Genomic DNA, 8281 nt, shown 5'->3' with positions numbered 1-8281 from the left:
AAAATCTTTCATTTGATAACTATGCCTATCAGTAGTTAGTGCCTTCCGTAGTTTGAATCTTTTATTTAGCTGGCAGTAGTGGCGCTCGCTGTATTGCAGTAGTTCGAGTAACGAAGATTTTTGTGAGATAAGTGGTTTGTGAAAGGTATAGGTTAATGTTAGCCAGGGCCATTCCTTTGTAGGGATTTTTGAAAGTCAGATTGCGTTGCGCCTAAAATATTGTGTGTCAGTTTAAGCACAGTCATGTATAATTGTTCAAAGGGGACGTTTCATATGTCGACCCTTAGCCGAGGATACCTCACTGGAATCTTCTGATTTTTTCTTGTAGTTTGTGTAATTAGCATAGCTTTTGTTTATTGCTAGCGCGTAATTATATAGAGAATTTCCTTTGTAGTTGTAGTTTTTCATAGTCGTACATAGTTGTGACATGCATGTAGATTTGCACCAAGTATTTCGCAGCTGCGCTTGCAATTAACTAGATATTATTTTCAATGCTATGTTAATGTGTTTTGTTATTTTGCTCTTCAAATTGTGCTTTTCTGTGTTGTCGTGTGAAACATTGTGACAATAATGGCGTGTGAAAAACGTACTACTAGGCTTCAAAGTAAACTGAGAAATGACAGTGAAGACAAAAGCAGTGTGTTAGCGCCGCAGAGGAATGAATTGCCTAATGTTCAAAGTAGTAATTTGGTAATTGTGCATAGGGAAATGGAGCGGGCTGCAAACAATGGTGTAGGCAGTGAAACAATTAGTGAACAGGGAAGCATTATCGATCGATCGGTCGGCAACAGCTCGCCTCAGGAATCCGAAATGAAAGAACACAATATTGCAAATACTGTAGACTCAGGATTTGGGTCCTCACCGTTTTCTCAAATGAGTCAAGACACATTTTCTGCTTGTCAAAACGTGAATGTTGCCGGTGAAAATGCACTGCCAAAAAGCATAGAGGTACACATTCTAGACACTAATACATTATTATTGCAATTAATGCAACAAATGGAACAAAATCAGAGACAAACACAGCAAAAGCTTCAAAAGTTAGACACAATGGAACAACACCAGAGACAAACACAGCAAAAGTTACACACAATGCAACAAAATCTTCAAAAGTTAGACATAATGGAACAAAATCTTTGGAAGTTAGACACCACACTTGAACAAACACGTGAAGATTTAACTACTGAGTTACATACCATTGAATCGAAATGCCTAAAAGTCTGTAATGACGTAAAAACACAAATTTGTGAGCATTTCCAACCTATTTTTTCGCGTCATGAAAATGCATTACAGAATCACGAAGCAGCCATAAAAGAACTGCAAATTATTGTTCATGAAATTCATGAGACCTTGCAAGCCAAAATTGACTCAGTTGCACCGATTCGGTTACGCAACTTGCAAAAACTCAGGAAAACTTAAAGGACACAGTAGATACGATTTCAACACAAATGGACACTCTGGAACTTGGTTCAGAAAAACACACAGAGGATATAATTTCACTATTGGAAAAATTAGCCGAACTTTCAGATCAGTTCACTAACTTATCTACAAAGGTAGATGATGATCTGAATGACACAAGACCTGTAGCTTTCACTGACACTGAAGAATATGAAGAAATTAGAAATTCAAACAAAATCAGAATCAAATTAATACGCAACACCAAAGAGAAATCCGGGAAGTACAAGATTAGCTGACACAGGTAATACAAGAATGACGTATTTCAGAGGACACTCGCGCCTCAATACGGGAAGAGGGACATAGAAATACGGAACAGCCACAAAATAATAACACAGGACACTTCGGAAATAATGAAAGAAATTGGCAAGGTACACCGTATTTTGAGATGCAACCAGCGAAACGAAGTAACAATGACCGAAATACGACTTGCCGACATGATGATTTTGACTATAAGCTGTTCATTACTACACGTAAATTCAAAACATTTAAGAATTCCAGCAACGACATTCATCCACAAGCGTGGCTTCGTCAGTTCACTCATTGTTTTCCTCCCAACTGGTCATTAGAGCACAGATTAGAATTTATGTGTGGCTATTTAGAGAATGAACCAGCTGTAAGAATGCGATCGGTCATTCACGATTGTCACAGTGAAGGAGAATTTTATCATGCCTTCCTCTCAGCATATTGGTCTCGAGCTACACAAGACCGAGTAAAACATAGCATCATAATGATGCAACATTTCGAACAATCTGAATTTTCCAGTCTTGTGAAATATTTTGAAGATATGTTGCATAAGAATCAGTATCTTTCAAACCCATACAGCCCCTCAGAACTCATCCGCATTTGCTTAATCAAACTGCCTGAACATTTACGACATATTATTTTGGCAGGACGTTGCAAAGACGACATTGAAGCGTTTCTTACAAGAATTAGAAATTGACACTGACAATCGCGGAACGCGAAAACGGGAACACAACAATTATAGGTCACAACCGTCGCAATTCCGCGATGAAAGAAATAATAACTGGACACGACAAGGCTATTCTCACAACACAAATCGTGACCAAAACAGACACCACCCGTATGACAACCACTGGCAGAGTAATAGTTACAGCATTTCCGTAGTAATGAATATGATAGAGATAACCATGGAAACAGACAGTATGGGTACCAAAACAATTATTATCAAGGGAGACGTAATAACTTCAGACGCAACAGTTCAGCGCACAGTTACGATTCAGGGGGAAATTCTCCACCACGTGACGGACAAGGAAGAAACTACGGAATCTACCGACATTACGACGGACGATATATTTGTAACGACAGATCTGAATTGCATCAGAACTGGCGGGATTTAAACAGGGCAGGGCCTTCTCGGCAAGGCGAATTTGTATAAGTTAGGTCTCCTAATCGCAATAACGACGCGTACCAACAAAGGAACAGACAATGACTCGCTCCGCTGGCAGCCGCGTGCGCCGGCTGGCTCAGAGAAAAATAACATAGACGCTAACCTTGAGAAAAATTCCAATATTCCTTACCGACGTATACCGCATGATAATTTCGTTCAAGTTGAACCTCTGTGTACTAGGAAGAGTAAAGGATTACACCACATTTTACATGTAAAACCGTTTATTGAGAGAGAATCTGCTTTTTAACTTTGTCTTTGCCATAAAACTTTTCACTTCACGTTACTAGTACAATTTGTCACACTGAGAAACTGTTAACATGCAACAATGTTTTGAAGTTAACTATCCAGCCTAGAACCTAGGGAACATTTTTAAACAGAAATTACGAATGCATTGTTATAGTGAACAGATGACACAGTGTTATTGTGTGTGTACATTCTTGCAACAAGTTGCACGATTACCTAACGACTATCAGGCTTACTTACTTAGAACTTATACTGCTAATGAGATATTAATGCAACATTTTGGTTTACTTGAAAAGATACTCTTTATTTGAAGTACATTCGGTGAGATTAAAGATGACTTAGCATTTGGTTTCTTTGATAGCTACATGATTATATCACGACGCTATTAATATGTGACACAATTTACAATGTTGCTTTTGCGGTGTATCTGTTTTATATATGCACAATTTTTCTGAATTCTTCTAGAAAGTAAATCAAGTTTTAGTAGTAACTTTTGTGGTATATCTACACTGAGACTGCCTTTTCCGTAGCACAACAATACGTTACAGCACAGTACTTTCTTCATCACGGCAATAAGCGTAATAACTAAGATATCTATACGCAAAGCATTTCACTTTTGTTTATCATGAGGTAAGTACACTGACTTTTGCAGAACTTAGCTTTCGGAGGACGATAAATACTACACTTCCACAGAGATTATCTTACAACAAGACGCACTGTTTAGCGCTACAGTACACGTATTTGAGTGATTAATTTTGTACTTAAAACATTTGTTTTTAAAGATATTTGAAGTACAATGATACAAAGTTTTTCCGTGATACATTTCATTCCATTGCTGTAATCTGTAACACTTGAGGGTATTATTCATTAATTGTCAGGGGGGTACACGCTTAGTTTGTGTACCATGTGTTTGGCAAGCACAAAGAGCCCTAGCTAATATGGTATTTGCTTATACAAATTTACACATCAGTACCATATTTCTCTAACACACAAATTACACAGCTATTTGATCATTTAACTGAGAGATAAACATTTTTTTTACTACATCAGTGACACATGTTTACGAAATTACATAGTTGGGTAACTTCACACTTATGAACTTGTATTTTGTCTGTACTTTGTGAACTGTTCATATTTTTTCGGAACCATTGTGATACTATGAGAGCTTTGAATGATGTCTTTGGTAAAGGAGCATGATTTTAAAGTGCGTTTGAGGTAGATGACACTATTGAAATGAGCAGAGTATTTTTTTTAGGTTTTGACATAATTGCAGAAAGCTACAACGTTTTGAGATTTGACTGAGGTGTTTTGAAGTTATTTTTATGACGACGATGTGTATTATGCTGTTGAGGTATGTTTATGATCAATAAGCTGCTGTTACATGAAGAATTTGATTATGATATGTATTTGTTAAGATGAAATATTGAAGAAGTGTCGACGAATATGTATATGTGTAATAAGGTAAGGAGTAATGAATAGTGGTTAGGGACTCTGACTTGTGAAAAAGGATGTTGGAAACCAAGAATCGTACTTTAAGAGTTATGAAATGTGCGTAAATGCGTGAATGTATCACAATGCCGGCGAAAATTTTTTGGACACTGTTATATTCATAAGATTTTGTTTCTACACATTTGCAACGCAAATTCTCGACCCGTGAAATTTTGTATATGAGACTGCCACTGTAGTGCAAACTAGTGTTGTAAATATTTAGGTACGAAAGTTAAGTGACCTTCACGTAATGCGTCGTGGGCACGAAGCATTACATGGGCAGCTGCGCGACAGCCGCCTGGAAAAATGCCATTAGTGTGTGCCTTTCAGAGGCACAGGTGGAGAAAAAAGGGGGCCATCACCCTTGCTATTGACATTCTATTGTAGAAAGCATCGCAAATACGACACGCTCATTATTTGGAAATATATTGTACTTTGTGCTATTTACTGAAATGCTTATGAATTGATGGGAAATATTCGTACATCTGCAAACCTGATTATGACAAGTGTCTTTCTATGAGAGTTGCGAGCTACTGACTTACGAAATGCCACATAGCTATTAAATGATGTTTTTATGCTTTGGTTTGCGTAGTTGCTTATTTCATTTGATATCTGGTTTCCAGCTGTCTTGCCGCATTGGTTTCATAAAATAAAATTAAATGCGTTTGCTAATGTGAACACTTTCTGTCAACAGATCTATTAAATAATTATTTTCTGATCCACATTCTTCGAAAAAGGAGCTCTTGGAATGGAAAGAACAATAAGAAGGGACTAATAATAGTAACTGTATATATAATTTTCTTTTCAAGTACTTGGTAATTTTTTGTAGAATAAGTTGTGGTGCACCACTTTAATTACATAGACATTACGATGTGAATATACATTTCCGTTGTCTGCATTGTTGTCTTTAGTGTAATATTTTTTTCTGATTGAGCTATGTCATGTTTAGATATAAGTTATTTCATTTGCTGCTGCTGTTTGCCAGGCATAGTGTTACTGAATTTGACTTTGTGTTACTCTGCTAAGCCAGTTTACTACCGATTTATTTTTCTTGATTGCTGCTCATTGCCTTATATTAGTTGTAATATTGTTGCTTACTTTGCCAATTTGTATTTTTTATCATTACTGTTTGTGTTAATTGTTTTATGCTGCTGCATTGCCTCGTCCTTAGTTTAGCATCTGAGCTCAGTAGATTTCAGTTAGCTTAAAATGGGGTAGACTATATAGGAAACTAACTACGATGAATTGAAATAAATGCATTGAGAAACTATAAGAAAATGGTTTGGTCAAAAAAGTAGTGCTCAGTGGAGAAAAACTATTTTTGAAAGAGGATGTAAACAGAATACAGAAAGCATGCTTGGATAGGATTTTTTTTTTGGCTGGAGCAAATGTTGAAATAAGAGGGACGATATATGGAATGAAGTTTTGGGTTGGACTGCAGTACCAAATGTCACACTGAAAACAAACCCTGTCCGATATTTTTGTGTTATTACACTATTTGAATTTTTGTTTTTCCTGTCTGTATGTGTCTAGCTAATAAGATTTATGTTGTAGATTTTTTCTGATAATATATTATTTACCTTGTAAATATGCTTAGACGTTATTTATTCTGTTTTGTTTTAATGCTCATGCGTGAAGTTGATGTTTCAAAAGTTATTCTGATCTTTCATGCATGTACTTATGTCATAATTCCTGTAACACTGATGTATATGTTATTTCGATTCTTTTGTAAAGCCTGTATTACTACAAATGTTAATTGTATTGTTATGTTTTAATGATTTATTTTGTACCTTTGTTAATGTATTCTTATGTTATAAAATTGTAATTGACACCAGTTCATCAAATTAAGTAACTTGTAAGTTACATTTCACTGCACACGTTTCTGTTGGTCATAGTATATGGACAATATGAGAGAAGTGGGGACTGATAGTGTTTGCACGAGTGTTAATAATTCAGCAAGGGACTGGATAACAGCATTGCTGGTTCTAAACACATTACAAAAAAAATTTTGTGAGTGCACAAGTGGTGGTTCATGGACTTGCTATATTGTCCACGAGACTCTTCGATGGTGATTGTGCACCTGCACAGTTGCAACAGATGGCTGCTGGCTGTCTCTACAAGGACTACAGTGGTTCTACACCTTTGATGACTCACCAACACCATTATTTCTACAAGGACTGCAGTGGGTTTGCACCTCTGGTGGCCCACCAATAACGTAATCTCTAACAAGACTGCAGTGGTCTGTTCTGTGATGACCTACCTACCAATATTCCTCAAAACTTCGACTGACTCTGCGGTGGGTTTGCTATGTTGTGGGCCATCACCTGTCAGCATGTCAAGAGTCAGCACTGTCTTTCTGTTGGAAGGAAAACACTACTTCTTCAAGACTGCATGGAAATCCACTACTTCCGTGTGCATTGTCTTTTACTGCCCAGACTTTGAGAAAAGAAACGGCAGATTTACTGTGATGAATGATCAGGACTTTCTTTATGGACTGTGAGAAAATTTTAGCTTTTGACCAACATTGTATCAATAAGTGTGTTCATTTGATTTCTTTGTTATTGTAATTATGAAAAATATTATCAAATCATTATTGGCCACTGCCCAAAACAATTTGTAAAATTTTTTGTGGGGTGCATGGGGGCTATGTAAGTAGGCTGTTTATGTTTTCTTATTGGCGTAGCGCTCTGTATGAAAATCACTGGCTGTGCTGTGTGCAGTCTGTGGCTGGTTTGCATTGTTGTCTGCCATTGTAGTGTTGGGCAGCTGGATATTAACAGCGCATAGCGTTCGGCAGTTGGAGGTGAGCCGCCAGCAGTGGTGGATGTGGGGAGAGAAATGGCGGAGTTTTGAAATTTGTAAGACTGGGCGTCATGAACTGCAATGTATATTATAATTTTGCAACATTATTAAGGTAAATACATTGTTTGTTCTCGATTAAAAATCTTTCATTTGATAACTATGCCTATCAGTAGTTAGTGCGTTCCGTAGTTTGAATCTTTTATTTAGCTGGCAGTAGTGGCGCTCGCTGTATTGCAGTAGTTCGAGTAACGAAGATTTTTGTGAGGTAAGTGATTTGTGAAAGGTATAGGTTAATGTTAGTCAGGGCCATTCTTTTGTAGGGATTTTTGAAAGTCAGATTGCGTTGCGCCTAAGATATTGTGTGTCAGTTTAAGCACAGTCATGTATAATTGTTCAAAGGGGACGTTTCAAATTCTACACCATTATTTCAATTAGATTTCTTTTGTTGTGATTAAGTGTTTGTTCAACACTTGTTCTTTTGATGGACGTCAAATTTTCTGGTAATCCGTTTTTCATTTCTTCAGTCAGACATATTATAAATGGTATGCACCGATTACGCAACATTTCCTCGTCTTTCCGTGGTAATACTTTCTCTCTCGCTTCAAGCAACTGCTTTTTCAAAGCGGAATCCCAGATAACATCTTCGATAGAAGATATCAAGAATATTTTGACTAAAAATACTAACTTTATATGCAGATATCGCAACTTTTCTGACAAACGTCTGTATCAGCTTGGTCAATTAATCAAAGAGTTTGGTGTGATCTGTATCTTTCGACTCGAACATTGTACTGACTGTGTTTATTTCAATTAACATTGGATAAAAATGAAATACATGCGTAAGTAATCTCGTTCTCATACGTAACGTGAAATAACTCTGCCATGTGA

Source organism: Schistocerca americana, chromosome 3 (assembly GCF_021461395.2).
Source record: "Schistocerca americana isolate TAMUIC-IGC-003095 chromosome 3, iqSchAmer2.1, whole genome shotgun sequence".
NCBI lineage: Eukaryota > Metazoa > Arthropoda > Insecta > Orthoptera > Acrididae > Schistocerca > Schistocerca americana.
This window is presented reverse-complemented; position numbering follows the sequence as displayed.